The following is a 14,276-nucleotide window of genomic DNA, read 5'->3' as shown; positions in this document are numbered from 1 at the left end:
ATGTACTATGCAAAGTATGATTAGAAAGTAGTGAAAGAATAGTCTAAGAAGCACTTAAAATCAAAACTCTACTTTAAAGACTAGTAGTAATATTTTGCTCTTTCTAACTCTCTACTTCAGCCATATGTACTATGCAAAGTATGGTTAGAAAGTAGTGAAAGAACAGTCTAAAAAGCACTCAAAACTAACTGCAAATTAGTGATATTCTGATCTTAAAAGATAACAGTTTATGATGAAGATCATTCATGTGTTAGCAGCTCTTTGAGAAATAAGATTAAAAATCAGCTATAAAAACAAAAGCAGCACTTGAATTTGTCAACTTCAAATACCATTAGTTTGTAAAGCAAACACACACACATAAAAATAAATCCCGGGCTAAAAGAAACCTGCAAAGAAATAACACTGATCAGCTTGAAAGAAAGGAAAACAAGTAAATGAAACTATACATGCTTAAGGAAATGAATAAGAAAATAAAGAAATACTGCACATAAAATACTTTACAGAGGCTGAGATGAGCAGGGGCCCTCTATTCATTCAGTCACAAAAAAACTCAAAGATCTGGAAACTTCAAAACAGTGCTATGTCTATTCCTCCATTTGCAAAAAGTGTACAAAACAGAGTGCTAGGATAGCACTAAAAAACAGAGTTCACAACGCTCTTAAATTTAACACAAGTTCAGAAATTACAACTAATAAAAGTCTGATGAGCGTACGCAGACGCAGCTATTTATAGAGGTTTCTAAGATAGCCTACTCGTACAGCTAATTAACTGAAAAACAACAAACAGTCATGCGTATTTATGGTCCCTTGACACATCATACGGCTGCGTGGATGAGTTTAATGCTTCTGTCGTCATGGGTAATGAATCCCATGTTGGATCATGTTCCCTGCCACCTGTAGAATGTGGACAAGTCACCATTTAAGATGACGTGACCAAGCAGCTCACAATCACCGTTAAACAGCCTTGAGTTGACCGTAACTTGACCAGCTTTGACCATGGGTAAAGATGACGTGGATGGCTGGAAAAATGGGACAGGAACCTCGAGCACGTTGATACCTAAGTGCCCATGTGGCTCATCTAGCAAACCGACACGTGGAACATTGCGTTTAACAAAAAGGCTGCAGGATCTTCAGATAGCTGCAGGATCGTCAGATAGCTGCGGGATTCCTGCAAGTAAGTCAAAATCTAAACAAATAGTCATTCATTAGCAAAACTTGCTTGATCATGCTTAATGACACCTAATGTAATGATCTGGGTGGTTTTATGGTGAAAATGAGGCAAAAGTGAAGGAAAGATAAGGAAAAACTGAGGAAAATGGTAGACAAGTAGGTGTAGAATAGAGGCTCTACATGTACCCCACAAGTATCCCCAACTTAGCTGTTGGGTCTAGCTTCTTCCAAGAATCTTTGGGCACATGACAGTAAACTGATGATCCAAAGATGCGGAAGTGACTCACATCTGGTCGCTTCCCTGAAAAAGCCTCCATAGGTGTCTTCATCCCCAAGATACGATGAGGATTTCTGTTCTAAAGGTACACTACTGTATTGCATGCCTCGGCCCATAGGTGAAGTGGTAGCTTTGGTCATGCAACATCACTCGAGCTGTTCCCACAATAGATATGTTCTTCCTTTCGACCACCCCATTCTGTTGTGGGTTATGGGGTGCCGTTAGTTCCCGTTTAATTCCTTCTGCAGCACAAAAGTCTTTAAACTCCTGGGAAACATACTCTCCACCATTGTCACTACCCAAGGCTTTTACTTTATTTCTAGATTCTTTCTCTTCCAAGGCTTTAAACTCACAAAACCTTAAGAAGTTCTGATCCTTCTTTTGCATAAAGTAGATCCAACATCTATAAGAAAAATCATCAATAAAAATAACATAGTACCTTTGCTTAGCGGTGGAGGCTGTAGAGAATGGTCCACATACATCTTAGTGAACTCGCTCCAGGATTGCTCCAGCTCTATTATCTCGATCCTGAAAGGAAGCTTTTGCATACTTACCCAGGGTGCATCCTTTGCATGTATCTGTTTGCTCTAGTTTTCCCTTGGGTAAGCCGGTAGAAATTTGTTGCATGATCTTCTAGGCCCCATGATGTAAGTGGTCCAGTCTTCTATGCCATAGCTCACCAACATCTTGCCTTTGCACCACCTCTACTTTGGAACTCAGTGCAGCACAGTCTTCTACCTCCAGCTTGTAGAGATTCTATGTTCTAGCATAGCAACAGACACAAGATTCTTTTTCAGACCTAGTACATACTTAGCAGCAGATAGGGTGAGAGGAGCACCATGATCCCTTTGAAACACAACTGTACATTCACCTAAGACATAGTACTTTCCATCATCGCCCATCTCGATCTGCATCTGGAGGTCCTTCTCCTCCAATGTACTGAAAAGATTCTTGTCACCCGACATGTGGAAAGAAGCTCCACTATCTAGGTACCAAACACATCCCACCATGGATGAAACCATGCACGCGATAAGAGAGAAATCCAGCTCAAACTGTGAGGCTAATGCATCACCATTAGATCCCTTGGAGGAACCTTTCTTGGATTTCTTTTGTGGACAATTCATTGCATAATGGCCCACTTCATGATAGTGAAAGCATCACACTTTCAGCTTGTCAACCTTCTTCCCACCATGAGAATATTTGGATTGGGACGCCTTCCCTTTCCCTTTCTTAGCTTTACTCGCTAAAGCTAGATTTTCTTCATCATCTTGTTTTGATGAAGATCCATCCCTGGTGCTTCGCCTTATCTCCTCCTGCATCAAATCCAACCAAATTCGTTCCCAATCTTGCATTTTCTCTCTTTCATTAACCGAGTCCTAGTAGCTATGCCAGCTCTTAGGAAGACCGAGGAGTGCAAGACTCACCATGTCATCATCAACTGTCATGATCCCTACACTTCCAAGCTCATCCCTGCAAATGGTGAGCTTGTTCAGGAACGTAGAGATTGTGTCGCCCTTTTCAAACTTGATCTTTCAAAGCTTGTCTTTCAACACCGGCTTCCTCTAATCATTGTTATTCTGATAAAGATCTTTCAATGTTTTCCACATCGAAAATGGAGTCTCCTTCCCATCGAGGCTCGAGACAATGTGATCTCGAACTCCCTCCAGGAGGATTCTCCTTGCTCTAGCCACACACTTTTTCCATTCCACCAGTTGAGTAGCATCAATCAGCTTTTGGACTTCTTGATCAATGAATTCCTTTAGACCGTTATCTTCTAATACTGCCTCCATGCGATCCTTCCAGGCTATATAATTTGAACTACCATCAAGGACATATTCGAGTCTTAAACCACTGAACGCCATAGGTGAAATAGATGTGATAAGAACTCAAATCAATATCTAGAAACCAAACTTCGAACTTCTCCTGCTTGTATATTGTTCTTCCTTGATCAACTTTGCTCTAATACCATGTAGAATTTTCATTGTAGATCAACTGATGTATGCAATGTCCTAAAGCATAATACTAGATCTACTTCTACCATAAACTTTGCGGAAGCTTTAACAGATATGAGCATCATCAAACAAGAACAAATATAACTAAGAATGAGAAGTAATCAACCATAACACAGAAGATATAACGCTAGGGAAAGAAACTACCTAAAACCTCAACTTTGTATTATCATACAAGTGGAAATCTTGTTCAAGTTACAAAAAGAATCAGCTCAAAAGCTATCATGCTCTCTCTACAATCAAACAATACAACTCACAGACTGAATAGACATAGAATATATCTTCCTCAAGCCCTCCAAGCCTCCTATTTCCTTGTGCAGTTTTGATTGGGGTCCAATGATGTCACATGTGTGAATTGGCCTCATCACACTCACTATAACCTCTGATCCAACTACACAATCCTTAAGGAATAATATTCCTTTCGCATGCAAGGAATATTCACAATGGAATATTCTTGCAACTAATAGTACATTGTCCCTCCATTTGATCTCAACTGGGTCTCTGACTGAACCGACATGCATGAGTTATCCATGACTGAATACTCAGTTATCTGAAATACGGTAGTTACATGCATGCAAGCATTAACTAACTGAACTCTCATTAATTTAACAAACTATTAAATTAATCTAACTAGACTTGACTCAGTTAACTGAGCCAACTAATTACAACTCACTCTTATCTCTTTAACTGATGGATAAATCCCTCAATAAAAGGAGAAACTGTTGCATGTCCTCACATAGACTTCATGTTCATAATTCCTTAACTATTTAACTCAAGATGAATTAATTAATCACTTTACAAAAAACTGTTAATATCAAATTCGAATTTTACTTCCTATGTTTAGTCCAGAGACTGACTAAAATAAGAAGGGATCCCGAAATGTTATTTTTAGAAAAGCTATTTTTAGCACTTTCACTTTTCACCCATTGTTGCTAAGATCCACAATGGCTAAACTGCTATTTATAGCTGGGCTATTTATAACAGTTCTATTTTTAGCATTTTCTATTTTTAGCATTTCTTGTTGCACTTTTCAACAAGTTAGAGGCATATGTCTCTATCTCAAATGGTTGTTGCAAGTCTGGTAAAGTGAGCACTGGTGCAGTGCAGAGGTGATGTTTCAACTCTGTGAATGCCTTCTGTTGAGATTCAGAACAAGAGAATTTTTCTTTCGCTCCTCCCTTGGTGACTTGACTCAAGGGCCAAGTGATATGAGAGAATCCCAACACAAACCTATGGTAGAAATTGGCAAGACCCAGAAAGCTACAGATCTTTGTCAGAGTGGTTGGGCTGGCCAATCCCGAATGACTTGGATCTTGGTTGGATCCACATGCACCCCTCGTTTATCAATAATGTATACCAGATACTAAACCTGGGTCATTCCAAAAGTGTATTTCTCCAAATTGGCACACAACTTGTGTTGCCGCAGTGTTTGGAGAACCTATCGGATGTGGTGGAGGTGCTCTTCCCAACTCTAGCTGAAGATCAGGATGTCATCCAAGTATACCACTACAAATGAGTTGGTGAATGGCCGCAAGATGTCATCCATCAGCCTCATGAATGTTGCAGGAGCATTCGTCAACCCAAAAGGCATAACCAACCATTCAAAAAGACCCTCCTTGGCTTTGAAGGCAGTCTTCCACACATCGGAGGGTTCGATTGGTACCTGGTGATAGCCAGACTTCAAGTCGATCTTGCTGAAATATTTTTCCCCCTTCAGTTGGTCCAGAAGGTCATCAATCTGTGGGATCGGGTACCTATTCTGGACAGTGATCTTGTTCAGCGCCCGGTAGTCAATACAGAGTCTCCAAGTCCCATACTTCTTCTGTATCAACACGATTGGACTCCCACAGGGCGATGAACTCGAACAGATTTGATATTTCTGTAGTAGATCCTGAATTTGCCTCTTGATTTTGTCGTTCTCCAGAACGGAGCACCAATAGATTGGTCCATTGGGCAGTGACACACTTGGGGTCAAATTGATGGAGTGCTTGACTTGACAGTGCAAAGGCACCCCTATGGGGGATGTGAAGATGTCCTCGTACTCCTCCATGACCTTGTCCATCTGTTGTTTCCATGTGGAGGGGCCCTGTCTGGAGGTTATGGCCACCATATTCTTCTTTCCCTAAGGGCATATCATCAAGAAAACAAATTTCTCAGTTTTGGAAATGAGCTTACTGCATTGTTTTGCAGTAACCAAAGAGATGGCGATAGGCGGTTCTACCTCCGATATCATGTACAAGTTATTTCACAAAGTACAATAACAGCACGAGGCCTTGACTCATACACAACATGTCACTTCCATAAGTATGGTTGGCCTAATAATACATCACAAACATCAAGGGGAGCAATGTCACATAATACCTCATCCGTGAAGGGCTTGATGTTGTATGGAAGGCAACGCTGTTGGCTCACGCAAAGGTCTTGTCCTTGGTGAAGCCACTCGATGGTGTACGGTTATGGATGTGATGTGGTCGATAAGCACAACCGCTTCATGAACTCTACCGAAATGAGGTTCTTTTGGCTCCCGCTGTCGACAATGAACTGTAGCGGGGAACCCTTTACCCACATCTGGGAGTGGAAGAGTCGCTCCTCCTCCTCTGGATCTTCGGGTTCCTCCTTCTAGATCTTCGTGGTGGCAATGGTGGCGTTAGGCTCCGCATAGATAATATTCTTCCCTTTTTCATTCCCCTTGTCAGGTTCTAACTCAGAGTCATAACATGCATCTAACTTTGAAGCCTTTATCTCGGCCACCAGTAATTGCTTGGCCCAACACTCACTTGTGTTGTGAGTGGAGCTCTTATGTAACTCACACCACTTTCTTGTGTCCTTCTTCAGCTTCACGGCGTTGTTCTTTGCTTGCAACTTTGATGGGTTGTCCTGGGCACCCCGCTTTGGCTTTGTCCTTTGTTCTACGATTTGGAGGCACCTGTCCCTTGCTTTGGATTCGCAGATCCAAAGTCTCGCTTCTTTTGTTTAAACTTTTGCTTGATCTTGACCGCATATCAGTATGTTGTGACGAGCGAGGAGATGTCCAGGAATTCCATCTCATCCTAGATGTACCTGTGCAGGAATCTGAGGTACTTTAGAACCAAATGCTTCTCAGAATCCTTGATACCCAACTTTGTGCGAAGGGTATGAAAAATATTGGTAAACTCTGGCACATCTTGGTCCCTTCCCTATCATAGTGTTGTCCACTTTATGTATTTATCCTCATAGCTCCTGATAGGGTAGTACTTCTCCTTGATGGAATTCTGGAACAAGTTCCAAGTGGGTGAGGCTGAAAACAGTGAGTTTGTACTTTCATCCTTTTGCTCACAGTAGGTTTCCGACCAGTCCTTGTGGGGAGCTGCTTTGAGAAGTGCAAAGGTGATCTTTTCCCAGCTGGAAAAGTCATGAATGGAAAAATATCCTTCTAGAAAATTTAACCATTTATCTACAGCATCTGCATCTATCTAACCCTCAAATATGGGAATGTCAAAGTTAACTTGTACCTTAAAGGGTGTGGCGCTTCCAGAGTAGCTACCAGAAGTAGATGTGTCGCCCTTGGGTAGCCACTGAAGGATTTGGGAAAAGTTGTCCATCATCACATTCCTTTGTCGCTCGAGGGCTTCCTTGAGCAAGATTTTGATAGGATCTCCTGCCCCCTCATCTTTCTTTTCATCTACCATGGGAGGCCGTCGGGATTTGTGAGGCTGGTCTTGCAAAGGTTCGACCAGTTCAAGCCCTAACTCCTTATACCCTGACCTCGTTGGGGACATTCAAAGAAAAATAGAGAAAGAGCAGACCGCTTTAATACCACTGATCCAAATTTAAACAGGAACGCAACAAATTACAGATATAACCATAAATACAAATATGTAGTAGAAATAACACTTCATTTCATTAATATCAAATACTGAATTATGCTTACAAACAGAATGGAAATAAGACTAGCTCGAGTGATGGTAGCTTATCTCTGAGAAGAGATGTGGCAGCTACATGCCTTTGAACTACGTTACAATGAGGCTCAAGGGAATTTTTATTATTGAACAATAAGAGAAAACCCTAAACAACCAAAACCCTAACCCAAGGAGATGTAACACCAAGAGTTTATGGGCCTCGTTGGGGTGAGTTGGACAGCCAACTTCCTGGGGTCTCGACTTGGTCATATTATCTATGTTTGATGTGCATGATAACCTATTGGAAAGATATCTCTGATGAATACGACGGAAAAAATGAATTTAGATAAAAAAATCGTTGGCATTAGATTGCCAAAAAAACGTCGTTTAGGGACTCAAAATGGCTCTGGAAGTTTAGGACCTGGAAAACCGCTAAAAACAGTAAATTGTGCTACAATTAAGGAAACTAAAAAACTGAAAGAAACAATGGTGGGGGTCCAAGTGGAATTGGTTGGTGGCCACCAATAGCCACCTGGATCATGTTCAATATTACATGAATATTGTTATGTTGGCTACTAAGTATGTTTGTAATAATAAGTTGAAAGCTATGGTGATTTGTGTTGGGTTAATAATTGTAAAATTCCTTTAATGATGAATGTTTTATGTAGAATTAATCATCTTAAATAGATTACCTACAAATAATATGAGATGTATGGTTATGTGAATTAAAGTGCACAAGATTTTTGAGCTTAAGGTTCTTCGTATTTCTCCTAATATGACTAGCCATTGCTAGACTAATAGTGGGATTGGAAAGTTGAGTTGTATCCTTGAGTTTAAGTGAGAGTTTTGGAAGATTATCCTGGAAATAGACACCTTAGAGAGGGATATTAAGGCCACGTTGGTTGTATTTCATGCAACTACCAGGTATGTTTTGTGTGTATCTAGATTACTTTATTGATAAGAGTCTTGAGGAAGCTTGCATTTCTCCATTAATAAGCTAGATTGTTGATTTTTTTTCCCTGTAAGTTAGAGTGGATGTCTTACAGTTTTGTATCCCCAAAGAAGTGGAAAAAACTCACTATTGGGGTCAATTTTTGGAGTTTACCTTTGGCCATCTTCTTTCTCTTCTTGTGAGCATGTTTATTTAAGGGTAGAGTTTGAAATACTATAAAAGGTTGGTGAAGACTTATGTGTTCTTAGAAGATTTATGGGTAGACAATATTCTTTAGTCCTTGTACAGGCTGAGAAATCCCCTTTAATGTTTGATCCTTTCTTAAATAATTTTTGGGTTGCATTGGAAATTTACAGATTTGGGTTTTTAGCCCCGACCAATGGTCACATGGGCTAGTGGGGTTGTTATTAGGAGCTTAAATGTGAATGGGATTAAGAGAAAAGGGCCACTATACTAGCCTCAATTTATGAAGGTCATTTTCGTAATTCACAATGACTAGTATTTAAGGGAAGATTTCGCTTGCAATAACAAGCTAGTTTAAACCTAGTAGGCCTGCCCAAACAGAGGATGTTGCAGTCAAAGCATAATAAAACTTAATCAAATCTAAAGCATACACATTTAGACTAGAAATCACAGAGAGAGGTGAGGTTTTTTTTACCTTTCTATCAGTAGAAATGTCTCTAGTTAATGTATCCATCTTGAGGGAAATCATTCAGAGACTTTCACTACTATCCCTACTTTTCAATACTTGCACACAAAAGAAAAACCACCAAGACTCTATACCCTACAAGAATTTTTAGCACACACACACACACATTGTTATATATATATATATATATATATATAATAAACAAGAAAATATAAATGAAGAACATGAGAAAATGCGGCAAAAGGCATTAATCTTATATTAGACCAATAATTTTTTCTACATAGTTACGCTCTCTTGAGGTCATTTCATATAGTCTCCTCATCACTGACACTCATTGTCTGTTGAACCTATTATGCTAGCTTATCACAAAGAGAAACTATAGGTAAATACTCTAGCAACACTTTGGCATATGTTTCTTTTTCTTTGTGATCTATGGAGAGTTTGCTTTTATAGATCTTCTTAGGTAGTGATCATATTGAATGTCGACACTTTCTTGACTATGTTTATTCCTTTGATCCTTATATTCTCAGAGTGATCAATTTTGACCTAATCCAACCTTATCCATGCAAATTTGTGCTATGTTTCTCCAATAGAGTGTTACCGGGGAGTTGTTTTCTCTGTATTACTTGAAGCTAGTGTACACATAATGTCATTAGGCCTAGTGTTGCTTGGCTACAACTACAAGGGAGTGTTGAAGGCACCAATTCATGATTTTAGAGCATTCCACAAACCACTTTTGAATTTTTGACTTGGAAAATGATGTTCCCTTCTAGTGGACCCAAGGGGTAGCTTTCTTATCTATAATAGATGCCCCCTAATGTATGAGGTTAGAAGAGAAGCTAATGGCTTAAATACATTATAATAAAAATACCAATCAGTGATGAGGTGGAGAGAGATACCGTGGACAGAAGACCTACAGAGGCTATGAAAATCATAGTCGTATACATAAAAAGTACATCCTCGAGGTTGGCATACCCATACTTAGTATTGAGAGAATATAGCATGGTTGCCCACAAAAAATATTGTGGACTCATGTCATCAAGGACTAGTCATGATACAATATAGATGTTTAGCACAATAGCTATTAGTAGGGTTAGACATTGATGTAAGTGCCCCCAATGATGACCCTCAAAGTGCATAATATATTCTCCAATGCAATTTGGGGGAGGAATGATCATGAGTGAGGTAGCCCCGAGCGCTAATGACTTTGACTCATCTTGATGGTTCAGATCTACTGCATGAAAATGAATGAGCTAATGTCAAGCATGCAAGGAGACCATTTGATTACCAAGCATTAAGGTATCCCATTTACATATGTGATGGATACCATCAATAAGGAAAATGGTTCCTAAGGTACCTAGCACAAACTAAAGAGTGTGAATGAATGAGTTGATGTTGAGAACTCCACACAATCGCTCAACATGAGCCAATGATGAAAACCCATTATCAAGTTCCAAAAGTTATCAACTGTAATAGAATGAATAAAAAAAGTTCCAAGTTCAAAGGAGACATACAAATTCCATGATACAACACATGACAAAAGATTCTTTCCCTCCTTCCCTTTTTGTATAGTGGATTTCCTTCATAGTTTAGCGAGCATGAAAAACAATACTGGTAAGCTCAATAGGTTCATATTCAGCTTTAATGTGCCTGAAAAAGAGATAAAATAATACTTAGAGTGGTTCTTTTCATAAGTTTTATAACAAGGAAAAAAAGAGATAAAGTACACACGTGCCCTTCTGGTTGAACGAGCTTAAAAATGGAGAATAGATTGCTCATCAACTTTCATATTGACTAAAATGTAGGAAAAAAAAATTAAGAAATTAGGATTTTCACCTAGGTTTAACAAGTGTGAAAAGATAGAAAAAGAAGCTCGGTGTTTTCATTATTTAATGAACATGAAAATAAGACCAAAAGTAAGCTTATTTTAGAGAGACAAGTGGTATAACATATTGCATATTATTTCAAATCTAATGAAACTAACCTAAGAAAAGTAGGGAGCAATAGCAAAGTGTCTGGCAATGGAAATTCACTCATCGTGATAAGTCTCTCTAAAAGGTAGATCGTGGGTTGCAAGATGGAGGAAAGGCCAATGTAAAGGAAAGAGGTCAATAATGGTTGCAAGGTTGTCAAGCAAGATGAAGGAAATAATCATTACCAATACATTGAAGACTGTGAGCATAGGCAACAAAAACGAAACAAGTGAAAGAGTGGGGACCCCTACAAGGTGATAGTGGCAAGAAATAAGTGATAAAGAGAGGCACGAGGCTCAATTACAATGTCATGGAAGGTAATAAAGAGGATCTTCAAACCTATAATTGAACACATCATAGGCACCAAAATGGAAATTGGGTGTTATTCTAGTGCTCCCATGAAGGGTACACTCTACCTCACAAGTTACAATGAGTAAAGAGACATAGTTAATGCGAAATCCTGATGAGGGTGGGCCTTAAGGAAAAGTGAAATGGTGACAAAAAAGGTCACTAATGCAGTGACAATAGTGAGGAATCCGAACCTTATTTTCCAATTTTAACTTTGTACCTCAAAGTGGCAAGACATGTGATGACATCTCCATAAACCTGGTTAAAATTTAGTCATAAAGCCTTCGTGGAATCATTATTATTATGATATAATGATTAAAATATATGAATAATACCCCCAAGAATGAAATATTTGACTAAAGAGGTATGATCAATTAAAAAGGATACATTTTGGACCCACTTCCCCAATAGAAAAAGGGAAATTTTTTACAATTTTTCTCATTTGCAACTCAAAAGGAGACAAACTTATAGAAAACCCTCTTACTGCCAAAACTTCTTTTTTAGTTGTAGGGAGCATCAGGCCATGAAATTTGATTCTCTCACCACCAAGTTAGTTCTCTTCACCTCCTCTTTCTTTTGGTATAACTTTTATGTGTTTTCCCTAAAATTTTGGTGTTGGGACCCCCCTACTCAAGTCAAGTGTGCTTAAATGCTTTGTGATAGACCAAATTGAGCAAAAAAAACCTAGTAACATCGGACTAAGTATATGATAGAGCATTAATAGGTTAGTGATTTATAATTAACACTATGGCAGAGTGTTGAAGGGCTTATTTTAATATCTAAGGTAGGGGAGGTCCAAGTTTGACACATTTTTGCATATGAATATATATTGATGATATTTATGATAGGTTTGCAGGTATTTCAAGATGATTGAGTGGAGGGAGAAAGAACATGGTGTTGATTATGAAGCTAAAATAGAAAATGTAGGGACGATAAAATATTTGTGTAACTATGACCTATTGAAATCCTTCAAAACCCAACACATGAGAGGGAAACCCGAACTCTTGAAGAGGATCATACAGTGGTGGGATCCTTATTAGCAACATTTTGAGATACAGGTATAAGTATTGAAAATAGAGGTGGAGGATTTTTACTTTCTCACGGGTTTGTCAAGCCGAGGTGCCCCAGTTGGGTCTCTAGAGGTAGATTAGTGGGTGATAGATCAGTGGAAGAGTGGATGGCAGCATACTACTCTCCCACTGCCTGAAAATAGGGTGGGAAAATCACCATTAAAGATGTGATAGAACTCCCACTTCACATCATTCCATTCACCTTAACCTGAGTGGCGATTATAGCAAGTTCCCATCTAGCTTCGAAAATCCAGGTGGACATAGTAGTGTAGTATATAACCCTGAAAATGTTCAACTAGAGTGAAATTATATTGGTGAACTTAGAGGATAAATTGAACAAGTGTAGAAAAGGAAAATAAAGCATTTTAAGTTATGGCAGTATCATATTATCTTTCTTATTAAAGAGAGTTCCAATATTGCGGCTACAAATCATGACACTGCTACCAAGGAGGTCGGGACCTTGTATGGACAGGTGGACCAACTTGTTATGAAGACTAGGGGGTTGAGTTCCTATTTGAGCATACGACAGTGATTTATTTGATTGATTAGATGAGCAGCATGTATGGATCAATGATTATGCGGGTGCATACTGATGAGGAGGAGGACATCGACTACAACAAGTTGAGGAATATGGAGCAGAACCTGGAGGGGCTCGCAATGGATGTATTGCTTACACGACTTGAGGATGCACCATGGCATATGTAGCGCAACACAGTGGGTGGTCTAGCAATATGGGATGGCTCCTCCGCCGAGTGGCTAGGATGTTTCTTTGTTACCAAGCACATAGAGACTCCAATGATGAGTAGTTGTAGTATGTCACTATGTATGCTCCCTTTGGGGGATTTTTGAGGGCATTAGTGTATATATTACAAGATTATGATCCTAGGTCCGCGAGCCCAATTTTGGCACTATATGCAAACTAAGTTATATATATACACACACACATGTGAGTTTCAATATTTTAATTATGTATGTGTTAATTATGTGCAATGGATCCCATGTGTTAGATTTACATGTGCATTCAATTATCTTGATTATATATGTGACAAATGTCATTCCAATACATAATTATCCAATGAATTAGTTATTTCATTAGAACTCCTAGGGACATGTTCATACATTATGTAATCAAATGAATGTTCAAGCGTATGTACCCTGAAATAACGATGAAATACACAAGATGCCAGATAAGATAGATGTGATTCAAATGTGATACCACGATTTAAGAGTCCATATTGAACACCAACTGACGGAATCCTAGAGCTATGGCCTTGGTTAAGAGTTCAATGATAGTAGTATATTTTGCTAAATTTTTAGTGGCAAGGCTTAGAAAGATTCCCCTTGAACTCAAAATTTCATTAGTAGGTGAAAAGAGTGCCTAGGTTATGGAAGAAATGTGCCATGAACTGTGGCTAGCACTATTGGCATATACTACGTAGATTGAAGGGGATACAAACATTTGCAAACATAGTAAAAAACATGATAAGTAGAAGATTGAAACATGACACACATGAAAAAAAGGTAAAAATCCTACAAAATATATATGCACAGGGCATTGTGCCCATAGGTATAAGAATAGTACTTCTTGAGAAAGATCCCATGTGAGGTCTCTATAATGGTGTTCCAGTAAGAATCATTATATTTCGGATAAGCGGACAATCTATAGTCCACACATACATGAGGAGTACCATGCTTTATTATGATAGGAACGATGATAGAAATCCATTTGGGAGATGTCGTACAAATATCCCAATAGTCAATATGGAGATAGATATGACCATTCTGCTTAGGGACAGTAACTTAGGGGGGAAACCATTTTGGACATGTTTTATGCAGATCCCTATAGTTGACACATATACTAACAAAACCATGGCTTTTGATGACCAGAATGAGACTAGAAATCCATTTTGTCAAAGGAACTAGGTAGCTGGACTGAGCAAGAAGAAAGATT

This window comes from Pinus tabuliformis, chromosome X (assembly GCF_031772625.1).
Source record: "Pinus tabuliformis cultivar Carrire ecotype Pingquan chromosome X, CPIR1, whole genome shotgun sequence".
Lineage (NCBI taxonomy): Eukaryota > Viridiplantae > Streptophyta > Pinopsida > Pinales > Pinaceae > Pinus > Pinus tabuliformis.
This window is presented reverse-complemented; position numbering follows the sequence as displayed.